At 37.4% G+C, this 22,476-nt stretch overlaps 1 long non-coding RNA gene across 1 annotated transcript in view; it reads left to right on the forward strand.

Moving 5' to 3' along the window:
- The window catches only part of LOC139946231 (uncharacterized), a 124,673-nt gene extending 112,808 nt beyond the window's left edge, over window positions 1–11,865 (forward strand). The window contains exon 5 of the long non-coding RNA XR_011787225.1: window positions 11,630–11,865. This is a non-coding gene — a long non-coding RNA (uncharacterized lncRNA). The remainder of the gene's footprint in view (window positions 1–11,629) is intronic.
- Window positions 11,866–22,476: the final 10,611 nt, after the last annotated feature.

A 22,476-nucleotide genomic window follows, 5' to 3' on the forward strand; every position in this document is an offset into this window, starting at 1 on the left:
GAAATGCGCTATATAAAAATTTGTTTGTTATGATATGGATACATTAGTCTCTCCAGATTTTCAGCAGTATCGCAAAAAGTCGACCACCTTTTGAAATGAAATTTTTCAGATGATACTTTTATTGCACACATCTACATTTATATAGGGATTATTAAAAACAACTGAACGAAAAAAGAAGGAAAAAGGTATACTTTGACTTATTGCTCTGAGTATGATATGTGGTTCCTGAGGTATTGACGTGTCTATTTAAAGCCAAGACTGAAGAGACGTGTGATTTGTTTCAAAAGGTCATGCTCTGTGAAGTCTTCATTCACAACTTGGCACACCATAAATTATTTTCTATTTTTATTCGCGATTATTTTGTCACATTTGTTTTCCAATTAAACGCGGGCTCGGATTTGGACCACTGTTTTGTCAACCTCTGTTGTTTCTTTGAAAACACAGGTCGTCGACTGGATCCCTCCAAAGTGTCAATTTTGTCACGTTTGCTTTGTCATAATATAGTTCTTCAAATCTATGTTGTGAAACATATACTTTGCATTTGGTAATGACTTCTTTTTATTGGGGCACATATTACCTTTGGCTTTTTGGAACTGTGGAAAAACATGAACCTTGACCCTTGAACCTCTGTTGTTTCTTTGAAAACACAGGTCAGAGGACTGTTTCATAAACTTCTGTTGTTTCTTTGAAAACACAGATCGCACTCAGTGTTTTTATCAACCTCTGTTGTTTCTTTGTAACACAGATCGCACTGTTTTGTCAACCTCAGTTGTTTCTTTGAACAGTTTATTCACTGTTTGTCCGTTGTCTGTACATAGTTGGCACTTTTAAATTAAGTTAAACATCAACATCTATTTGTGTGTGGCTTTGCACATGATGTCTGGCCAATTTCTGATTCCCTACAGTCATCTTGTTCCTGGTCCCTGCGCCCATCGAATTGTGCAGGTGCTACGTGCTCCGCACATTTGACAAATAATTCTCACACCATGCTTCTTTAAAGGTAATCCAAACAGAGAGTGAGACACAGAAAACTAATTCCAGAGATGCAATCAGGGACCAGACATGATTGTGTGTGCTAGTTCTCCTCTGCAATCAATTTATCTGGACATGGTGACAGGGAAATGAATCTGTGTTGTGCGTGTACGCGGCAGCCATTATCTAATCTACATTTGCCAGATTACAAAACAAAGAACTGAAAGAAATGCTGTTTGTTTTTGAAGCGTGAAGCTTCTTGTCTACTCAACTTGGATCCACAAAGTGTCGTGTGTCCGTCTCTAGATCTCCGTCTTTGTCAGGTTAGGGGAGGTTTTTGAGGGTTTTTATTCTTCTTTTCGTTAGAAGCATGATTCAAAGCCTAGCGGAGTGGATGCAAGTGGAAGGGCCCAAGAGCGTGGGGGTCTGCATAATCAATGCTCTCTGCCTCTCTGTAAACATCCGTGAACACTTGATTACAGCGATCACAGCGGAAAGTCTGTCAGCTTTGAAGTCTGTGTTTTCTCAAGATTTGTGTTTCTTGGGCCATTGTTAGGTCACGTTTTGTGTTCTAATTTGTGCAAAGGCTACTGCTTGTGTTTACTCCATGAATATTGTTTGAAATATTGAGCTATTTTAGTTCAAGAAACAATTGGTGTAAATATGGAGTACTGAGTTGTCCTTATTCAAGAAAACATTGGTGTATATGGATTACCAGTTAATTATCACTGGTTTTTTTATCACCATCTCAGAAGTGTTAAACTGAAGACAAAAAAAACAAAGTATACACCAATGGTGTTAATAATTTATTTTTTTCACTCATTCATATAGAAAAGCTATGCAACCTGTTGTTACATGAATAAATTTCCTATTACACTAATAAATTTCCTAAAACATAAGTTACACAAATTGTTTAGTTTTTATATTGAAAAAAAAAAATAGTTGTTAAAAAAAGCTAAGGGTTTATTAAATGATATTTTGTTTTAAAAATGTACATGGAATTGAACACTTCTGAATCGTCAACACAGGATAATCTGGACTTGAAGAAACACGTACATAATTCCACATTAAATCAGAATTGATTAAGTTAAATGTCACATCCCTTCCTGTCCTAGGTTCTGAATTGGCAAATGGCCTTACCTGTATTTCATATAATAAAAATATAAGTGCATTTATATAGCACATTATGCCAGGCCTCAATGTATTTCACATAAATACAAAAAATCATCAACTACTCCATATTAAATCTACTCTCTTAATGTAAAAGAGTGAAAACCACTTGTTTTGTCCGCCATACCACTCTTGCAAAGAGCCATATGGCGGACAACTCTTTTCTTATAGTGAAAGACGGGTACTTTCAACTCAATTTAGAGTGAAGTTTGTTCCAATTTCACTCAAAAAGAGTGGCACAGCTTGACCTTCACTCTAAAAAGAGCAAAACTGACACCACTCGGACCAGAGAGTGAAATTTTCACTCGTTTACATGCATTCAAGGCAGTGGACACTATTGGTAATTACGCAAAATAATTATCAGCATAAAAGCTCACTTGATAACCAGTAATGGGGAGAGGTTGATAGTATAAAACATTGTGAGAAACGGCTCCCTCTGAAGTAAAGTAGTTTTCGAGAAACAAGTAATTTTCCACGATTTTGAGTTCGAGACCTCAAGTTTAGAATTTGAGTCGCGAAATCAAGCATCTGAAAGCACACAACTTCGTGTGACAAGGGTGTTTTTTCTTTCATTGTTATCTCGCAACTTCGACGACCGATTGAGCTCAAATTTTCACAGGTTTGTTATTTTATGCATATGTTGAGATACACCAACTGTGAAGATTAGTCTTTGATAATTACCAACAGTGTCCACTGCCTTTAAGAGAGTAGAAAACACTCATCTTAGCAATACAATACATATACCAACAAAAAGTAGAACTGTAAAAAGAATTGATACAATCGCAAGAGGGGAGATATGAACCAGCCTGATTCCCCCTCAGCAAAGATCCTCAGGCTGTATCCAAATTGGCGGCTCTGGCTACGTCTGGATCACCACGTCGTCATGCATTGAAGTATAGGACGCCCCTAGCAACGGTCGTAGCCGCAGCCGTAGCCACCAATTCAGGTACGGCCTCAGCATCTGGCTATTACAGTTAAAACAATTCAACTGGGCTGAAAATTTTAACAAAACCAGTGGGTAATGCAAATGGGTTACTGTTTAAAAAGATGTCAGAATTGTTTGTTCCTACCAAGATAAAATGACACAAATTGAAAGTCTTTGTTTTATAATAAAGTGAGATGTTGCATTGTTTGGGGTCATAGTGTTAGACAGAGAGGTGTCTGGGTGCCTTTTGGACACCCTGTTTTAAATAAGGACACCCTGTTTTATCTGTCATTTATGTAAATGTATTGCGAGTGAACAATTTGGACACCAATCTTTGAAATTTCCAGTAAATTCCAACACCCTTTCAAGACACATTTAAGAACAAAATGTTTTAAGAAAAATTAAAACAGCGGTGGTTTCCGCCTAAAAAGCTGCTCATGGCGCTAACCAAATCCTGATTTTTACCAAATCCTGGCTAAAACCCATGTTGGAGTGACACACACTTGGAATTTGTTTTTAAAAAAACATCTTATGCATGATCTTATTATGATTTTCAATCAGTGCGTTTTCTGGCAAGCAGCCCTCCACAGCAAAGATCAAGATTTATTAATAAAAGTGCAAACTCATCAAGTTGTTACAATCAACGCTGAGTAAAATTGCCTCCACCTTAAGAGGGGAAAGAGAGATGGGGAAGAATGGTGATGCGGGTAGGTTGTCAAGGAGCTATATGATGCAGTGGTGGAGGAGTAAGGAGGAGCATAGAATGGGATGTGAGTGATGGATCCGAGAGTTGAACCACGTAGAGGAAATCACACATAAAGAGGCCAGACAGGCGGTCTGCGGGCCCCTGTCCCGGCAATCCATCTCCTGGATAGCATAGCGGCTGGGATCCATTGTCAGATATAGTACACACAACATAGGAGGTTGTCGGGACTCCAGACTTTGTGCAAATTTATTTGAAAAGAAAAATGATCATTTTTTTTGAAGTGGACAAAGAGGGGAATTGTTTATTGGGAGAAATTTCCCCGGATGGTGGGAAATAATTGTGCCTGGAGGGAGCTCTGGTTTTGTTGTGTGGAGTGGAGGTTTGTATTTTTTTTGGGGGGGGGATAACAAGTTGAAGGTCTGAGGAAAAGAAAGATTGATTTGTTTGTATTCTCCGTGACAAAGGACTCAAATTGGCAAATTATGAATGTATTCATCATGAGTTGAATGTTTGGTGACTGTGTGGTGTGTGTGTGTGAGTTGGTGAACATTCTGCATTGGTTGCTTTATGGCGTGCAAAATATAAATTAGATTTAAGGTATGAGGTACAATCAGTTTCTGGGAGAGTTGAATTCTTCCTAATTTTGTTTAAAGGTGAAGTATACCGCTCAATTGTTTTAAAACACACAATTAAACTAGCATCTGTAAATTTAATTTCAAAAGGTGATCATGTTTTCGAACCCACAACCTTGTGATTGCAAGTCCTGCAGTCTATCCCTTGACCACAGTGACAAGTGACAGTGAACAATCTTCACTTTTAATGACTTGTGTGTGTATGCAAGCTGACATTTATTAACACTAAAAAGAAAATAACGCTCGGCATGTGTCGAAATGTCAATCCATTAAGGTTTTATCTACAACAATATTTTTGGTCCTTTTGGTTGGTGAGCAGTTTCCAACAGCTAACTCTATCATTTTAGAATTTGATTTTGTCTTAAATCTGGAACTTTCACTGCTTATTGTGTATATGTTTTCTGAATACTTAAAGACAGTGGTAAAGACACTATTGGTAATTGTCAAAGACTAATCTTCACAGTTGGTGTATCTCAACATATGCATAAAATGACAAACCTGTGAAAATTTGAGCTTGATTGGTCATCGGAGTTGCGAGATGACTATGAAAGGAAAAAAACACCCTCGTCACACAAAGTTGTGTGCTTTCAGATGCTTGATTTCGAGACCTCAAATTCTAAACTTGAGGTCTCAAAATCAAATTTTTGGAAAATTACTTCTTTCTCGAAAACTACGTCACTTCAGAGGGAGCCGTTTCTCACAATGTTTTATACTATCAACCTTTCCCCATTACTCGTTACCAAATGAGGTTTTATGCTGATAACTATTTTGAGTAATTACTAATAGTGTCCACTGCCTTTAAAAACAAGGATGTAACAAAAACCAATGTTGTAATTGATCCCTTTAACCAGCAGGACAGGAAGTTTTCTGTCAGCAGCAGGATTAAATAATTGCATAATTCTAGTTCCTGGTGTTTCTGGAAATGTTTGTGATTTTTCGTTGAACACCTTTTCATATTTAAGTTGTATTGATATACATGAATAAATGCGCAGACCATCAGAACTGAAACATACGCCTCTCTTAATATTTATGCATGACGTCATAATTCTTACCCAAAATGAGGCTATGGGCGCAACTCCCTCATCACTTGCAGTGGCTGCGCCCATCACCTCGTTTTGGGTGAGCATTGTGACGTACCTCATGCATAAATATTAAGAGAGGCGTATAAGGCATGAGAATTAGCCCTCAAAAACTGATGCACTATAATTTCATAGCGCTGCTTAACGATAAGCACATTTTTCATGCTAACTGTAGCAGAAAAATTTGCTAAAGCATAAGCGTATTTCACAGATGAGCACGAAAATTAGGCGGCCATCTTGCACGATCACCATGGATTTACATTGTTAGGTCATTCATTTTCATACAGTAAGCGCACAGGAAGTTTAGCATGCCTTTTCTTATGCTTATGGTTTCAGCGCTATGAAATGGAAATCGCACAGTATAAGCACAAAATCGGCCATTATACAGCGCTATGAAATTGGCCCTGGTGTTGGTATTTGTGCGTTTGCGTGTGCACACACGCACACACGCACAAGCACTGCGTATTCTGACCTCTAGCGTATAGCTATTATGAAACAGTCATTCCTATTGGATAATTTCCTTTTCTGTAGATGACAACTGGTATGATTAGCCAATCATCATTCATGTTACACCAATGGAAAGAGAAAATATTCAGCTTCAAGAAGCTGTTTGACTGTGCTTTACATGAGTTGTAATAGTTCCAGTTGTGTGAATTGTGACAATAGCTTTTTGTAACTAACTGCATTAACTTTGGAATGAAGGTTAACTTGCTCAACTGAAAAAGGCAACTTATTCCCAAGAAACAAATAACTTAAAAACTCCTTCCATACAGATGGGACTTTACTTTTGTGAGAAAGAAACCAACTTATTTAGAATAAAAACAACTTGATGCTCTTGAATTTTGACAAAAACATGCATCTGCAAAACTAAACTTGTGCGTTTGTGGCTCTAAAAACACCTGACAACGCAAATAAGCGCTACGTTCCAATGTTTTAAACTAGTCCCTGGTCACACTTTTGATTGAAAGCTCCTTCCAAACAGAAGGAACTTTTGTGATCGCGAAACCAACTTATTTAGAATAAAAACAACTTAGGGAAGGATACTGAGATGTCTGTTTGTGTTTTCAAATATTTGCCAACTATGTGCTTAGGGAATAAATCTGTTTATAAGATCAATATATCAGACGACAGTTGGAAGGAAACAATTTAACTGGTGGGGAAAACAGTTTTGATGCTTGGCTTTTAGACAGTCTGGCAAAGACTTGAAAAATAAGATCCATGAACTGAGGATCCTTATACTCATGACATTTTTATCTGATATCAGACTGTTTAAAGCCATTGGACCCTTTCAGTACAGAAAAAAAAAAACAAGTTCACAGATTTACAAATAACTTACAGGGTTTACAGAAGGTAGTGGTGAAATACTTCTCTTGAAATATTATTCCATGAAATGCTTTACTTTTTGAGAAAACTGTAAAACAATATCAATTCTCGTTAACGGGAATTACGGATTTATTTTAAACACATGTCATGACACAGCGAAACGCGCAGATACAAGGGTGGGTTTTCCCGTTATTTTCTCCCGACTCCGATGACCGATTAAGCCCAAATTTTCACAGGTTTGTTATTTGATATAGAAGTTGTGATACACGAAGTGTGGGCCTTGGACAATACTGTTTACCGAAAGGGTCCAATTGCTCTAACCGATTTGTCTTTGTTTTAAAGGGAGGGTTGGCTCCAAAAATAAATTACCATAAAAACTTGTAACTTTGGTAATCAGCGCTGCAGCTGTAGATGGATAACATTTCGATAAATAATTCCCTTAAAGGCAGTGGACACTATTGGTAAATACTCAAAATAATTATTAGCATAAAACCTTTCTTGGTAGTGAGTAATGGGGAGAAGTTGGTAGTATAAAATATTGTGAGAAACGGCTCCCTCTGAAGTGGAGTAGTTTTCGAGAAAGAAGTAAATTTCTACGAATTTGATTTCGAGACCTAGAACTTGAAGTCTTGAAATCAAGCATCTGAAAGCACACAACTTAGTTGTTTTTTCTTTCATAGTTATCTCGCAACTCCGACGACCAATCAAGCTCAAATTTTCACAGGTTTGTTATTTTATGCATATGTTGAGATACAGCAAGTGAGAAGACTGGTCATTGACATTTACCAATAGTGTCCACTGGCTTTAAAAGGAATGTGGTTTTAGAGAGAAACATTCAAAAACATTTCAATCTTAGAAACGATACGTTTCTTAAACTGTGTATTCCAATCCTGGATCTCTCTTCCCGTCAGATTATTCCCGCGTGAACATTACCACTCCAGTTAGTTCTTTCGTATTTATCTACATTTATATAGGATTAAAACCAATTTCTGCTTAACAGCTTTTTGAAACAGGCGCTGTGAAATTACAAATTGTTTCAGGTTAATTATATGTAGTCAAAGTATGTCAAATCACTCCCCTATAACGTGTTGGTTTTTTTCCCAATCTTTTTGTCTGAATAATTTTTCTGATAATCAGCGTTTGAAGCATATGATCTTCTTTTGGGAGTTATGTGAAATTTGATTAAAAATTATTGAGTTATTAGGTGATTCATGACTTTATGGATATTGATACAAGTTACAAACGCTCTCTGAAGAAGATTAAATTTCCATGAAATTGGGTATTTTAAAATCAAATAACAACCATTACAAATTAACACCTTGTTGCTATTAAATTCTTGCATGTGATAAATTAAATTTGTGGAAGCTTATAAAAATAGTCTCCATCCATACATTGTATGCCTTTTAACTTTGAAATGGGAAAAAAATCTCTCAATTTACCCTTATCAATAACAAACAACCATCTGTAAATGATTTTGGTGACTATTTTTGTCAGCTCGAAAAAAGGTATCCCTTGTGGTTGATTACGCGACAAAATGTAAGAATATAAGAATGCAAGAATTTGATAGTAACTTGTATCAATGGGTGCGCTCGTTTAGCGTCCCTGGGTCGACCCCAGGGTGTGTGGCGTTTTCTTTTTCCAGGACGAACGTGTGCAGATAATAACCCGCGTTGCAGGTAAAAAAACGCCACACACCGGGGTCGACCCAGGGAAGCTAAACGAACGCACCCAAAATTAGTAAAATAACAAATCACCTAACAACCCTATAATTTCTAATCCAATCATATGTTATCATTTTTTATACAAGAAAACAAAAGAGCGTTTGTAACTTGTATAAATATTAATAAAATCATAAATCAGCTAACAACTCTATAATTTTTAATCCAATCAAATGTTCATCATATTCTTATAACAAGAAAACAAGTTTTTTTAGTTAGGCTGTTTGTCACAAGAACGTCTGTCTATTCTAAGCCTATCTGGTGCTATGCATAGTTTATAATGTTTCCTTGTTGTTTGGTGCCTGTGCTGGAACGGATGTACCTTCTTGTGTTACTGATTTCCTGTTTAATAGGTTGGAGGTGATAAAAAGCAACAAATCGTAGATATTGATGGGTTCTTCCTGAACAATTGTGATACAAGCTAACGAGTAGGATTTCAAGCTTTTCATGGTGGGTGTGTAATAAGGTGAGGTTTGTGATAGCATCAATGATCTCTTTTGAGTAAAGTGCTGTTTCGTTAACAAGTGGTTGACAACTCAGCGTTTCGATCAGTATGCTCCAATCATCTTCAAGCTAAATGAGTCTTTTTCAGAAATATTATTGTGAGGGAACAAGTCAAAAACAGGCCAACTGGGTGAAATGTTCATAATTTTTTTTTAGGAGGTGGGGGGGAGTAAATTTAAATGCTAAAAAACATCTAATCTTGTATTGGCAACTTCCTTTCTGATAAATTGCATTAAAAGGTGGTTAAAATTTACATTGAAAGAAAATGGGTTGAAGTATAGACAGCTCAACCTTTAAACTCCTTTTCCTCAGTTTCATTCTTTCTTATCTCTTGGTGTTTCTCCTTTCACATCGTTTGAACCAAAGGTGTTATCAACAGGGATTTTATTTGTATAGAGAATCTTAAATGAGTTAGTAGCGAGTAAACGAAGGAGAACTAAGAGTCATCTTATGAGCATGGGATAACCTTTATTTCTTACTTTAAAAAAAAAAAAATTATCCGGCTTATTACGGCTTTGAATCCCAACATATTTATTGTACATATCTCCTTAATATTAAAGCGTTTCCGCACTTTTTCTTCACCATAGATAAACACCTCCCTCAAGTTCAAACACATCTCACCATTCAAGCATCAATAAGATTTGTCTTACCTTTCAGGGGAAAAAAACCAAGAGACTTTCAAATTGAAAATATAGCCCAAGGTGCAGAGTGAAATTAATATAATGCATTACCTGGTTTGGTTTTTGTTTAGGGATAATATTTAATACATTATGTTGTCTAGACACAGAGCGTCTGTCAGCGTGTAAAAACCGAGGCAGGTTTACGTTTTGATTAGCGAGGGTGAAAATCTCGCACTACAACGCGATTGAAGACCTTAAGCATTGACGTCATCCGACCGTCATCGTGGTTGGAAAAAATTAAATTGAAACAATGGAAACCGCAAAGTTATGTCGACATAGAACAGATGATTGGCCCTATGTGGGTAAATCCATATTGCGCAATGGGGGGGGGGTTAAAATTTGAATACATAACCGATGTGAGATGAATATATTGAAGGAAACTTCGTATAATGTTTCAACTTCATGTATAGTCAAGGGCTATGTTTGGATAAAGATATTGACAATGTAGGGATACCCTTCAACGTAGGGCTAGATAGCTCAGTTGGTGAAGTACTTGCACGCAATCCAGAGGTCGTTGGTTCAAGTCCAGCTCTAGTCAACTTGTTTTTGTTCGACTGCAAGTCATTTAAGATTTAGTCATTTTCCCTTGTGGCTTATTATTTGCCCCCTGAAATTTCTTGAGATGATTTTGCTCCCTGTTTAATTCTGAGGGTATCATGGTTATCTCTGTAATCGAAAAAATTATTGTTGTGTAGTGTCCTGAGCCCGCTCAACAACCCCAAAATGTTGTGTGTGGTAGTGTTCTCTGCTGCATTCTAAGCCTCTCTGAGTAAGAGAAGTGCATGTTTTATCATTGCTTTTGCTCCATTTTCTTGAAAAGAATCAATAGGCAAATATTAGCAAAAAAATAGTTAATGGCCTGACGTTTTCCAAAGGCTGAATGCGCAAATATTACAGAAGAGTACAAGAGGTCATGGACCTACCAGGGTATGGGGTTCAGGGCTCTGGAAACAATATTTGAAGATAAAACCTTTCTTGGTTAGCATTTGAGGCAAAGTAGTTTAAGAAGTGTAGTTGAGTTGGCGTAGTAGTAAATATTTCCAAGTCTTCCACTTGTAGGACCCCTCACCCCTGTTTGAATCCACCGGGGGTGCTTCATGGATATAGTTTTCAGTCCCTATTGACCCAATTCTTCTGGGCCCAATTTCATGGCTCTGCGTACCTCAAGCACAGAATCGATGCTTACGGAAGCAGGGAATTTTGTGCTTACGGCAAGCGTTTTTCACAGGTTAGCGGCCAATTTTGACTTCTTTGCTTGCGTACTTCACATTACTAGGTATTCTACGCTTACAAGGCTAGCGCAGAAATTTGGCGCTTGCACGTAAGCAAGGAATCGTCTTCGTAAGCGCAGATTTCGACGGTAAGCAGAGCCATGAAATTGGGCCCTGGCGTCATCATCAGAAAATCTTGGATGCGCCATTTTGGTGGTCAATGTCAACGTGTGTTATTCACTGACGCAGCGTTTACATGTAACCCTATTGACCACCAACATGGTGAGTGCGTGGCATCAGTCGCCGCGTGTGATGCGCGTGCAAGGGGTCAATACCTGACTGTTTTGGTTTTCCCTGGATTTTTTCTCCGGGTTTTCCTCCCACCTCTAAAACTGTAACTTCCTCCTTCCTTGTCTTCTCTCCATGGGGTTCTTGGCTTGTAGTGATTAAGTTCGCTTCTCTGTGAGTCCTTGGGTTCACAACCAGATACAAATTTAATGAAACTGTTTTTTTTTTATAGTTTTGTTCTCTCTTTGGATTGATGGACCTTACACAGCCCTGATTAAATTTAGAAGTTTGTCAAAACTTTAAATGCACTGTTAGCTTTTTTATTCATCTTGTATTAGATAAAATGAAGTGAGCATAATGCATGTTGTTTACAAGTTGATCGAAAAGTTTTCATAACTTAAAACTACTTCTTTAAATACAGATCTGTTGAACATCTGGGCAGCTTATGACAAAGTACAACAGGCTTGGCAGTAACTCAACAATTCACTGCCCAGCCTCGGCCCGGTGAGTCTAGAGAATCACAACAACTGATAGACAGCGAACAATACAAATGCAGTGTATCATCCACCCGCTAGAAACGCTGGAGGAGTGTGGCATCAACATGGATTTCACTGTATTTGTGCCTCCAATATGAAGTCCAGCACTGACGAAGGACTTATAGGCCCCAAAGTGGTAAGCACATTTTGTACTGGGTTCTTTTAGGGGCATTACACAACACACGGGACCTATGGCTTTAAATCCCGTCCAAAGAAACGATGGTTGAGTGTCATGCTTAAAGGACACAGGTGTCACGACTGGGACTCGAACCAACACTCAGCTGAAGAGAAACACCACAGGTTGAGTCTGGTTCTCTTTACTGCTCTGCCACAACACACCTCTTCATAAATGTTGCAAGGAACTCCATTACAGACCACATGGTCAGACCTTTGTCACTAAACTGACCACCTACATGTATTTTTGGTTGTGGCGATACAACAATTAATGAATGATCTGATAGATATAGAATAGTTTGAGAAGACCAAGGATTGAATCTGATCGAGGTTTAAGTACAAAACGAATTTACCATAACACTGACAGATAATGGTAATGTTATTTTAGGTACATTATTTTTGTTTAGTATTTAAGTTAAGACCACAATCAAGAAATCCATGTTAGATTCGTCTTGATGTTAGATCAAATAAGTTAAAGGCACTGTACACATTTAGTAATTACTCAAAAATTTAACACAACAACTTAGCCTACTTGGTAGCAAGCATTATGGAGACCTGTTGATAGTAAAACAACTCCCTCCGAAGTAACAGTTTTTGAGAAAGAGGTAATTTTTCACTAAAATATTTAAATCTGAGAAAGACTTTTCAAAGCCTTTCTCAGGCATCTGAAAGCACACAAATTTGTGCAACAAGGGTGGTTTTTTTCTTTCATTGGTTTCTTGCGACTTTGATTGCCAATTCAACCCAAGTGTCACAGATTTGTTATTTGATGCATATGTTTGGATACACCAAGTGAGAATACTGGTGTTTGACAATTACCTACTAGGTGTCCAATCCCTTAAAGGACTGGATAAAAAACTGCTAAGATTGTTGTTTATCAACTCAACTAGGTCTCACACCAGCAAGATTTTATAAAATATTAACTCACATTCAATAACAGCAGAAGGACTCTTTTATTGAAAAAATAAACCGGGGAGAAAACAAAAAATGCCCAAAACAAAATACAGAATCTATCATCAATAAACGGAACTCCATATATAGCTGGATTTCCCTGACTCAGGTTTATAGAGATGGTGGTCGCAATCCGCTAGCTGTTGATACCATTTGTGAACAAGCTACGTACCGCAAGCAACCATGAAATTTAATCTCATAAGTGCTAGGATGGTGCTACCAACTGTGAATTTGTAGCAGTTCCATTTTCCATTAGTTGCATTATGTGCCCCACGATGAATATATCTAGACGTCTGATTTATTCTTAGTTTCTCTCGTTCTTCCTCTCAGTGCAGTTTCGTAGAGGTCAATCGGCCAGTGGATTAAGTAGTTTAGAGCAGATTTCAAGAACTGATACATATCTTTACCTTCAACCAAAATGTTTGCAACAAAATTGAAGAGAAATACAGACTACCCCTCCTTCCCTGACAGGAAAATTCTTTCAAATATTCAATACAAAATACATTTGTATGCCTCCAATGTACCCCTTGCATAATGCGATACGCTGCAGGGACGCTGATGTTTTATGTATGTTTTATACACAAAGAATTACAGCTATCGTCCGATGATTTGCCTCCCTTGCCACAGTGAGGGCGCTTTTTTGAAAGTGTTACGTCATTTGCAGGAATCTGGAGATCTACTAAAGCTACCAGAAACACAGAAGAATACTTTATGTGGTGACTAATCCTTGTATGAAGCTGTACTGATGCAAGTTATTCTGAGCAAGTTTTTTTTTAATTCTGAGAAAAACGAATGAGCTCCTGCAAACTGCTTCACCGACAAAACTAGCCTGACTTGTCAACCCCAACAGAGTCTTTCTCAAAGGCCCGGTCAGCCATGAACTAAAATGTTTTAAGTATATTTTTGTGTTTGAAAATCCATAAACTTTTTTTTTTTATCTTCAGAAAACACCTAGATTCTGAGCAAGTTTGTCTTTAGCCATTAGGCCTCGGGGTTGTCCCTATAAACTCAATTAGCCGATACGCGCAAAATGTGTGTTGCTACCCGACATTTTGGTTGATACGCACAAAATAATCAAAACATTAATACTTGGTTGAGGTGGGGTTTTTTCTTTTCTTTTTTCTCACAAAAAACGTGAAGAGAAAACCACACAGAATTCTCCAGATTGGACAGTAAGGCTTTTCAAACCAAGATAAAACCTAGTAGAAAATATTCTGATGACCTTGTTTCAATTCAATGTGCTTTGGCAAAACATTTGTGGATTTTTATGAAAATTGTACTCCAGTTTGATGAAACACAGTGGCATTTCACACCATTTTAACTAATCCTGTTGCAAGATGTTGTTCGTTAAAGTATCGCGATCCCCCGCTCAGATCCGTGGCGCGCACATTACCATCGAACAATAGCGAGCGCTGTTGGGAAACTTCCAGACCACCTTCACACATCACACTTACAACTACGTTTTGGCTGAAGGATTTTGCGACTTCCAGAGGACTTATTCTATCTGCGAAATAGTTGCGACGAGTATGTAGTGTTGAGTGTATGGTTTTATGGTGTTACTAACCCAACAAGACTTTCAAGACTACATTTTAACACTCGTAATTCTTCCCCAGTAAGAACTCTATTAGAAAATGAGTGCATCACAAAACTCAATCTGACCTCGGGAGCTCCTCTCCTAAGAAATTGCACACAAAGACAATTGAAATAAAAAATCTACTGATGTTGTTTCCCATTGCTCTTTTTTCCCTTTTAGTATCAGACTCAATTGCCGTGAGATATCGAGTTATATACCGTACAATAATTGAGCAGACCATGGGGTAGAAAAGGAATTAGCCTAAGTGAATAAATGAATTTTCTGGCGCAGTATGACAGCATGATTTATCTCATTTGGAAAGCAAAACAGTTTCCTGTTGCCAGGGAGAGTTAATGTGACGATTATAAAACCAAAATTACTTGTGTAATGCCAGAAATGACTAAAATATGCACGGTAGTTACAATATTGGTGTAAGTATGTGTTGTTGGTGTTTTTTTTTTGTTTTTTTTTTGTTTTTTTTTGGGGGGGGGGTGTTCCAGGAGGGGAACAAAATATCTAGCAGTTTCAGCATAATCACAATTTAATAACTACAGCATAAATAATTTGAACCTTTACCCTGGTCTTGTTTTATGCAGGTTCAAAAAAATTCAAATAATTTTAAGCTGAATTGCAAAAATGGTTTTCAGAGGTATTGTTTTTTTAGGTGGGTTTTTTGTTTGTTAGGGGAGGGTTGTGGTGGCTTTTTGGAAATAGACAACTAAAAACAATATTAGTTTTGTTGGTGTTTTTATGTCTTTTCTTTTAGCGTAAATTTGATTGACATTTGGGATGTTTTCTCTTCCCACTTGAGCCATGTCTTGCCCTTTCTAATTTGCTTTTTGTAAGAGTCCATGATAACCTTTTTGAATTTCTTTTACACCCTCTGCCTGTAAAAGAAATTGAATGCTTAGGCCTCCTAACTTACTAAGAAAATATTATAGGATTTTGAAAGCCATAAACTATATGTTAATTTAAAGTATTTGAAGACACAGAATTGTGTGCACACTTAAAAGTTAATGTGGATAAAATAACAAGCCTGTAAAAAGTTATAGCTCAATTGGTCATCTAACTTGCGAAATAATAATGAAAGAAAAAAACACCCTTGTCACACGAAGTTGTGTGCGTTAAGAAGGTTGATTTCAAGACCTCAAGTTTTAAATCTGAGGTCTCGAAATGAAATTCGTGATAAATTACTTCTTTCTCGGAAACTATGGCACTTCAGATGGAGCCAGTTCTCACAATGTTTTATACCACCAACCTCTCCCCATTACTCGTCACCAAGAAAGGTTTTATGCTATTAATTATTTTGAGGAATTTCCAATATGTCCACTGCCTTTTAAGACACTACCATATATACACAGATCTTTTCAGACATGAATTTCACGGAATTTTAACAGCCGCAAGCTGCTGGCTGAAACAAAAGAAATCCATAAAAGCATCTGTTGTCATTTGTCATAATTTGCTACATTTGTAGCCATGACAACCAATCAATCTGGAGTCATTTTGGTTTTAGCTCAAACCCCTGAGCAGTTGACGTCCATTTTGGAATGAGGAATTTATTAGAACCAGACGTACTCAGTTACCAAACTGTAGTGCTTTATGAGACAAAACTTACATAAATTTGGAAACAACATGTTTAAAAATGATTGATAACAATAGGAAACACTTTGTTTTTTTGAAAAGTAGACAGTTTATAGAATAGGTTTCACGTTCTGTTTATAGGATAGGTTTCATAGTTTTTTATTTTTTTTATTTTTTTTATTTATTTTAGAAAATGGACTTAGCGGTTGGAAACTTTTTTACTTTTACCAGGGGACCTTAATAAATTGTGGCCTGATTTTTGAACCCTAATAGTGTCTTTGCTTGAAAGATCAAATTGGAGTCAATTTGGTTTGAACTCAAACACCTGAGCGCTTGACATCAGTTTTGGAATAATAATAACAATACATATTTCATATATATTTCTGCTTTATCACACCTGATGGTTGTCTCAAAGGACTCTGTATTTTTCCCCCGCAAGTAATGTTGAGTTACGTTTTGAAGTATAGGACTTTTTTCCTCTATATAGCACTATGACATGGTTTACAAGGTACTGTGGTTCAAATGTAGTCCCACATACCTTGCAGGAAAATACTGAATGTTGACGTGCCTTGAGCGTCACTGAGTGACAGATATGAGCGCTTTATCTTCAAGTACGCGCTAATCCTCCAATCGGATTCGTAGAATGGAGTGGTGGTAAAAACCTGTATTGCACGGCTAATATCACTACTTGCGCCTTGTGTGTTCTATGTCACGCGCCAAGTTTGCTTGAAGATCAATACCTTATCATACGCAGCTCGTGGAAAATGGTAATATAGCGCGTCTGCGTCCCATATCCAACTCGGCCTCGTTGGATATGGGACGCAGAAGCACTATATTTTTCCGTATTCCACTCGCGCTTGTGTGATAACTTATAATATACGAAGCCACTATTATTATTATTAATAGAGCCAATCAAAGCAGGAACAGTTCTTTTACATGCATATAACGACAACACAGGAATGAGTAGTTATTTTGCAAGTAATTTTTCACTTTCTTCAGCAAACACTTTCAGTTTGTGTGAACCAGTGTCTTATTAATAGTAGTGGCACTATCCTGTGCTGGTACTCCAACTTGGCAATAATATTTCATCTGTCAATCTCTTGAGAAACCACTTGGTTTCCTTAGCGACAATTGCATCATCATTGACCACTGGTCAACGATGCAGAAGTTATTTTTATCCTCTTGGTTTTTTCCCAGCATGTATTGACCACAAAAAGCCTGACTGATAATGTTTGACAGTCTCAGGTACTCCATCGGCAGCCGGCACTGTATTTTTAGTCTCGAGAAGCCTTAACATTGACAGGGTTCATTCCAGGATCAAATAAGAGACCAGAACAAAGGCTGTCAATAGGGGGCGCTTTAGTTTTAAGGAGAATCTCAGTTTATAATGGGATTTTAAGGCATTGCATGGTTAGGTATCAATATATATTTTTCTCGGTGTATGCATGTGTATAGATGTTAAATTTGCATCGGGGATGAAAAATATTCATTTTGGTTTTTACTCATATACACCGAAGTGTACTTGAGTATTTACCCGAGTTCTGTAATCCCACCTGAGTAATATGTTTAAATGTTCTTTTGAGAACTTGTCTTGCTTTATATTGTACTACCGCGGAGTAGATTTTCAGCATTCGGGAGACTTCTCAGTTCTGAAAAGAACTGTCCTGCTTATTGACTACTACCTAAGCGGAATAGAAAATAGACTGGGACTATACTACTTTAGCTTCAGTTGATCAAGGGGACTTTTTGCTATAAACTTCACTACTGCGGAGTGAGTTCTTAATGGACCGTGCGTGTTCACCCATTTGACCAATCACAGCAATGATTGTGGTCGGACAAACTCCGTCATGCGTGCGCGTATATTTGGCACGCGTGGCAGAATCGTGCAGAATGTCATTGGGAGTGTTCGTACACGTGTCTTGCTCACGTGTGCGGTGGGCAGAGCTTAGTGGAAAGCCGGAACGGTCCATTGGTCTCAACGTTTTGACTAGCTTGCTCTTGTCATAGTCATTGTCTCAATTGTTCGGAGGAAGAAGAAGTTTGTCAAACTCATATTGAAGTTCCTTTTTCCAGGAAAGATACAAGCATGATATCCTCTCTACTTTAGTCTGCTTTCCAAGTTAAAAAGTGATAATTTGTTGGCCCTCGAAAAAAATCAGAAAGATTTACATTAAAGGGAAGGTACCATTTGGTTTTTCACTCTTGAAAGTAATGGCAGTAAAACAAAATTTTCTCAAAGCCTACCACAGCAGCTTTTGATAGCATAAAGCATTTTGTGAAACATTTCACTTCAGAATAATGTGTTTATGTTGGAAGATATCAGAGTTTGTGGCCCAAAATTTTAATTTTGAAAAAAAGTTATTGTCAGTGACGCTTCTCAGATTGTGTGTTCCTATTAGGATTATTCTTCATGCATTGACATAATTTTCAGTTGGATAGCAGGGCCCAATTTCATAGAGCTGCTAAGCACAAAAATCTGCTTAGCATGAAATTTCTTTCTTGATAAAAACAGGATTACCAACCAAATGTCAATTTGTTGCATATTGCTTGTTACTAGTAATCAGCTGTTGTTTGCATATCTTGGAAATCACGTGGAAATTTGGTTGGTAATCCTGTTGTTATCAGAAAGAAATTTCATGCTAAGCAAATTTCCGTGCTGAGCAGCTCTATGAAATTGGACCCTGTTGATGATTTAACTCTACAGGTTCATGTAGTTTTTTGTTGTATCCTTAGGTCTTAATTCAGGACGAGTATCTTCAGATCAATAGGTTATTTTTATCGCTGTATTGACATCTTATCATGGGATCGTACAAACTCCTGTCCGAGAGGTTTCCTTTCATATCTTCTGTTTCTTTATTAAGTTATTAAACGAATTAGATTAAAGACTTTAAAAATAAGGCAGAGAATCGGTAATTCAAATTGAATTAGACTTTCTAATTCACTTTAGAAACAAACTGAATATAAAGCTAGTAATGTTATCAGGCATTCAGCGAAATGCACTTTTAAAGGGGTGTACACCTTTGGTGATAATACTCCAAAAATTAATGACCATCATTATTTACTTGGTAAGAAGCACTGCAGCTGTTGATAATGTTTTTTGGGAAGACATTCCCTTTAAAGGAATGTAGTTTTTAGAGAGAAGGATTCAAAATATGTTTAAGCTGGGCAACATTTGTACATGAAACGTTTCTCAGATTGAGTTGGCCCCTATAGAACTTATGCACATGACGTCATTTCAGTAGGGCGCCCTCACCTAGAGGCCAAAAGGAGGTTGTTCATTGGCCAATCCTGTGCGCCGCGCATACAAATCTGTGCGTTTCGATTGTTTTGTCACCGTTTTTTCCACTAAGATGGCGGCTGGATGACGTCAATGCATAAGGGGTATTCATATTAGGCATTATTCGTGCAGTGTGGACAGATATCTATATGTACATAAACATAGAGTGGAAAAAAAAATGAATGTTTTCAAAAAAATTAAAGCATTCTTTCCCTCTAAGGGGTGTTTTTTTTTATTTTTTTATTTTTTTATAAATAAATATATATACTTCATAAATATTGTTCTGATGAATCTATGAATAAAGCATAGAGAAAGGACCATTCTCTAGGAATAAAGTAAGTAGAAATTGTTTTGCATTTAAACAAATCAGCTGAGTGTGGGTTCGATTCCCGGTTGTGACACTTGTGTCCTTAAGCAACACACTTAACCTTGATGCTTCGTCCTTCAGATGGGACGTAAAGCCGTTGATCCCATGTGTTGTGTAACGCAGGTAAAAAGAACCCAGTGCACTTAGCGAAAAGAGAAGGGGTTCGTCGCGGTGTTTCGCGCTGAAGAAGTCACTATTAATATGAACATTGTAATGTCACCTCACTAAATGTGAATGGATTTGATGCTCTTATGAAAATACTGAGACAACTTTGTGCTGTTTTCTAAACAAGAGACACTGTGAAACTTTCACATGTGACTTTTATTGTATTATTCTTGATAATTTTGCATAATAAGCATTATTTTGACAAAAAAACAATGACCTTACCCTTAGAACTTTTTGAGTGAATATATTGACCTGTTACTAAAGTTCAGGTCATGTCCTTCCTCGTTTCCATGCGTGATGAAGAGTAGTGTTTTATTAAGGTCAAAATATTTGTAGAAGTCACCAAATGTCACGGAGCGTTCGTAAATACATTCAACATAGACCAGAAAAACTGCTGCTGCACTTTGAAATGAAAAACCCAGAGTCTAAGCTTCCCTCAACTTCCTGAAATTATAAACCCTGCAACAATATTGACCGTGGCGTTTTATCATGGGGTACTTTGCAGCAGTAGAAACATTTGGAACGACCCTTCACTTCCAATAAATTCTAGCCCATGCTTTGGTTGTCGTCTCTTGAATTCGGTGGCATAATATTCGTCTGGTTGTAGCCAAGTACGTTATGCCACGCGAGCAGAGGTAATGTTCCTCTTGCATAAACACTCACAGGACAACATTATATTGCCCAACCATCTGAATTGTTTTTTCACTGAGCCAAAATTCAACATTATGAAAGCAACGCTGAGTGTTTGGTTGCTGTATCTGTAGTAAAGAACGGGACGACGGGCAAACCAGGAAAAGGGGAGACCTTTTTGTGGATAGGAACGGCAGGTATGCGGTTAAGTCTTGACGAACGTCTTGCACTTCAGACGGCCACGTCTGCTTTCAATTCTTAATGGAACCTGGAATGCCAATATTTGATCTTTTTTTTTTGCTGGAGAAAGCCTCTTGCCCGCTTTGAACTCAGCTACGCAGCAACCATTTCTTGAGACTCGTACTCCGGTGTTATTTATTACCTGCACGTAGTCAAGTTTTAGTTTTAAATCCTAGGAAAACTTAAAGGCTTATAACATTGTCCTGTCTTTGGAAAACCTTCAAAATATTGAGATTTTACAATTCCATTTTTGGAGAAGAACTTGTGAGGGAAATGTTCCCATCATGGAGAAACATAACAAAATACAGTGCATGGGAAGTGCTCAAATGCACTGTATGTTTGAGTTTCTTGTACAAAAACGTGCATACACACTATGTATTCTGACCTATAAATAACCAGGGGTGAGAGTCATTACTAACGAAAAAGTCTGAAACTTGGATACAAATTCAAAGGTAGGTTGAAATGCTACCTGATTGGAACCCCTGGGGTTATAGATTCCAAGGAGCTTTTGCAAACAGTATCCAAAGCACTAGGGAAGTAGACCAATGAGCAGGATTTCATTAATTGTGGAAACAAATATTGTCTGATGTTCTTCGCCAGGCTGACATAAAAAGTCTGAATTCAGCCAAAAGTCGGAACAATCTCATCCCTGTATAACTCATGCTACGATACAGTCATTCCTATTGGATGATCAACTGTTCAGTCAAATGGCAACTGGTTATGATTAACCAATCACCATTCATGTTGTGCCACTGGAAAGAGAAAATATTCAGCTTCAAGAAACCGCTTGATCCATAACCGCTTGATCCTGCACTTTACAGTACAAGGACTCATGACAGTTATAGGTTTTTGTACTAACTGCAAAGGCTATGGGAAGGAAAGTTGAAGGCAGTGGACACGTTGGTAATTGCTCAAAATACTTATTAGCATAAAACCTTACTTGGTAATGAGTAATGGGGAGCTGTTGACAGTATAAACAATTTTGAGAAACGGCTCCCTCTGAAGTAGCGTAAATTTCGAATTTGATTTTGAAAACTCAGAATTAGATTTTGAGGTCTCGCAATCAAGCATTCAGGTTTTTTATTTTATGCGTATTTTGAGATACACCAAGTGAGAAGACTGGACCTTGACAATTACCAATAGTGTCCAGTGTCTTTAACATGTTCAACTGAAAAAGGCCACTTATTATCCAACTACAAAAACAACTTCAAATAAGATCATTTTCTTTATAAGAGTGCATGATCCGTAGAGTTTGCTTGTAAAACTAAACTTGCCAGTACGGGGACAATGCAAGTGAGTGCTATGTCCCTTAAAGGCAAGGTACACGTTTGGTATTTGTCAAAGACCAGTCTTCTCACTTAGTGTATCCCAACATTTGCAAAAAATAACAAGCCTGAGAAAATTTGAGCAAAACTGGTCATCGAAGTTGCGAGAAAATAGTGAGAGAAAACACATCCTTGTTGGACGAATTTGTGTGCTTTCAGATAGGAATAAAAGACTTCTAGCTAGAAGCCTTTCATTATTTTAGTGAGAAATTACCTCTTTCTCAAAATCTCTCCAATGCTCGTTACCAAGTCAGTTTTTAAGTTAATATTTGTTTTGTGTAATTACCAAACGTGTACCTTCCCTTTAATCGGGATGCCAAAGTTTACTAAACCTAAATTTATTTCAAGAAGCTCATTTTATCTTGACTTTTTCTTCCAAGGATGGAGGCTTTAAAATTATGCACCCACATTGAAAGTTTGAACAGTATTTCTGATATAAGTGCACTGGA

This window comes from Asterias amurensis, chromosome 13 (genome assembly GCF_032118995.1).
Source record: "Asterias amurensis chromosome 13, ASM3211899v1".
Taxonomy (NCBI): Eukaryota; Metazoa; Echinodermata; class Asteroidea; order Forcipulatida; family Asteriidae; genus Asterias; species Asterias amurensis.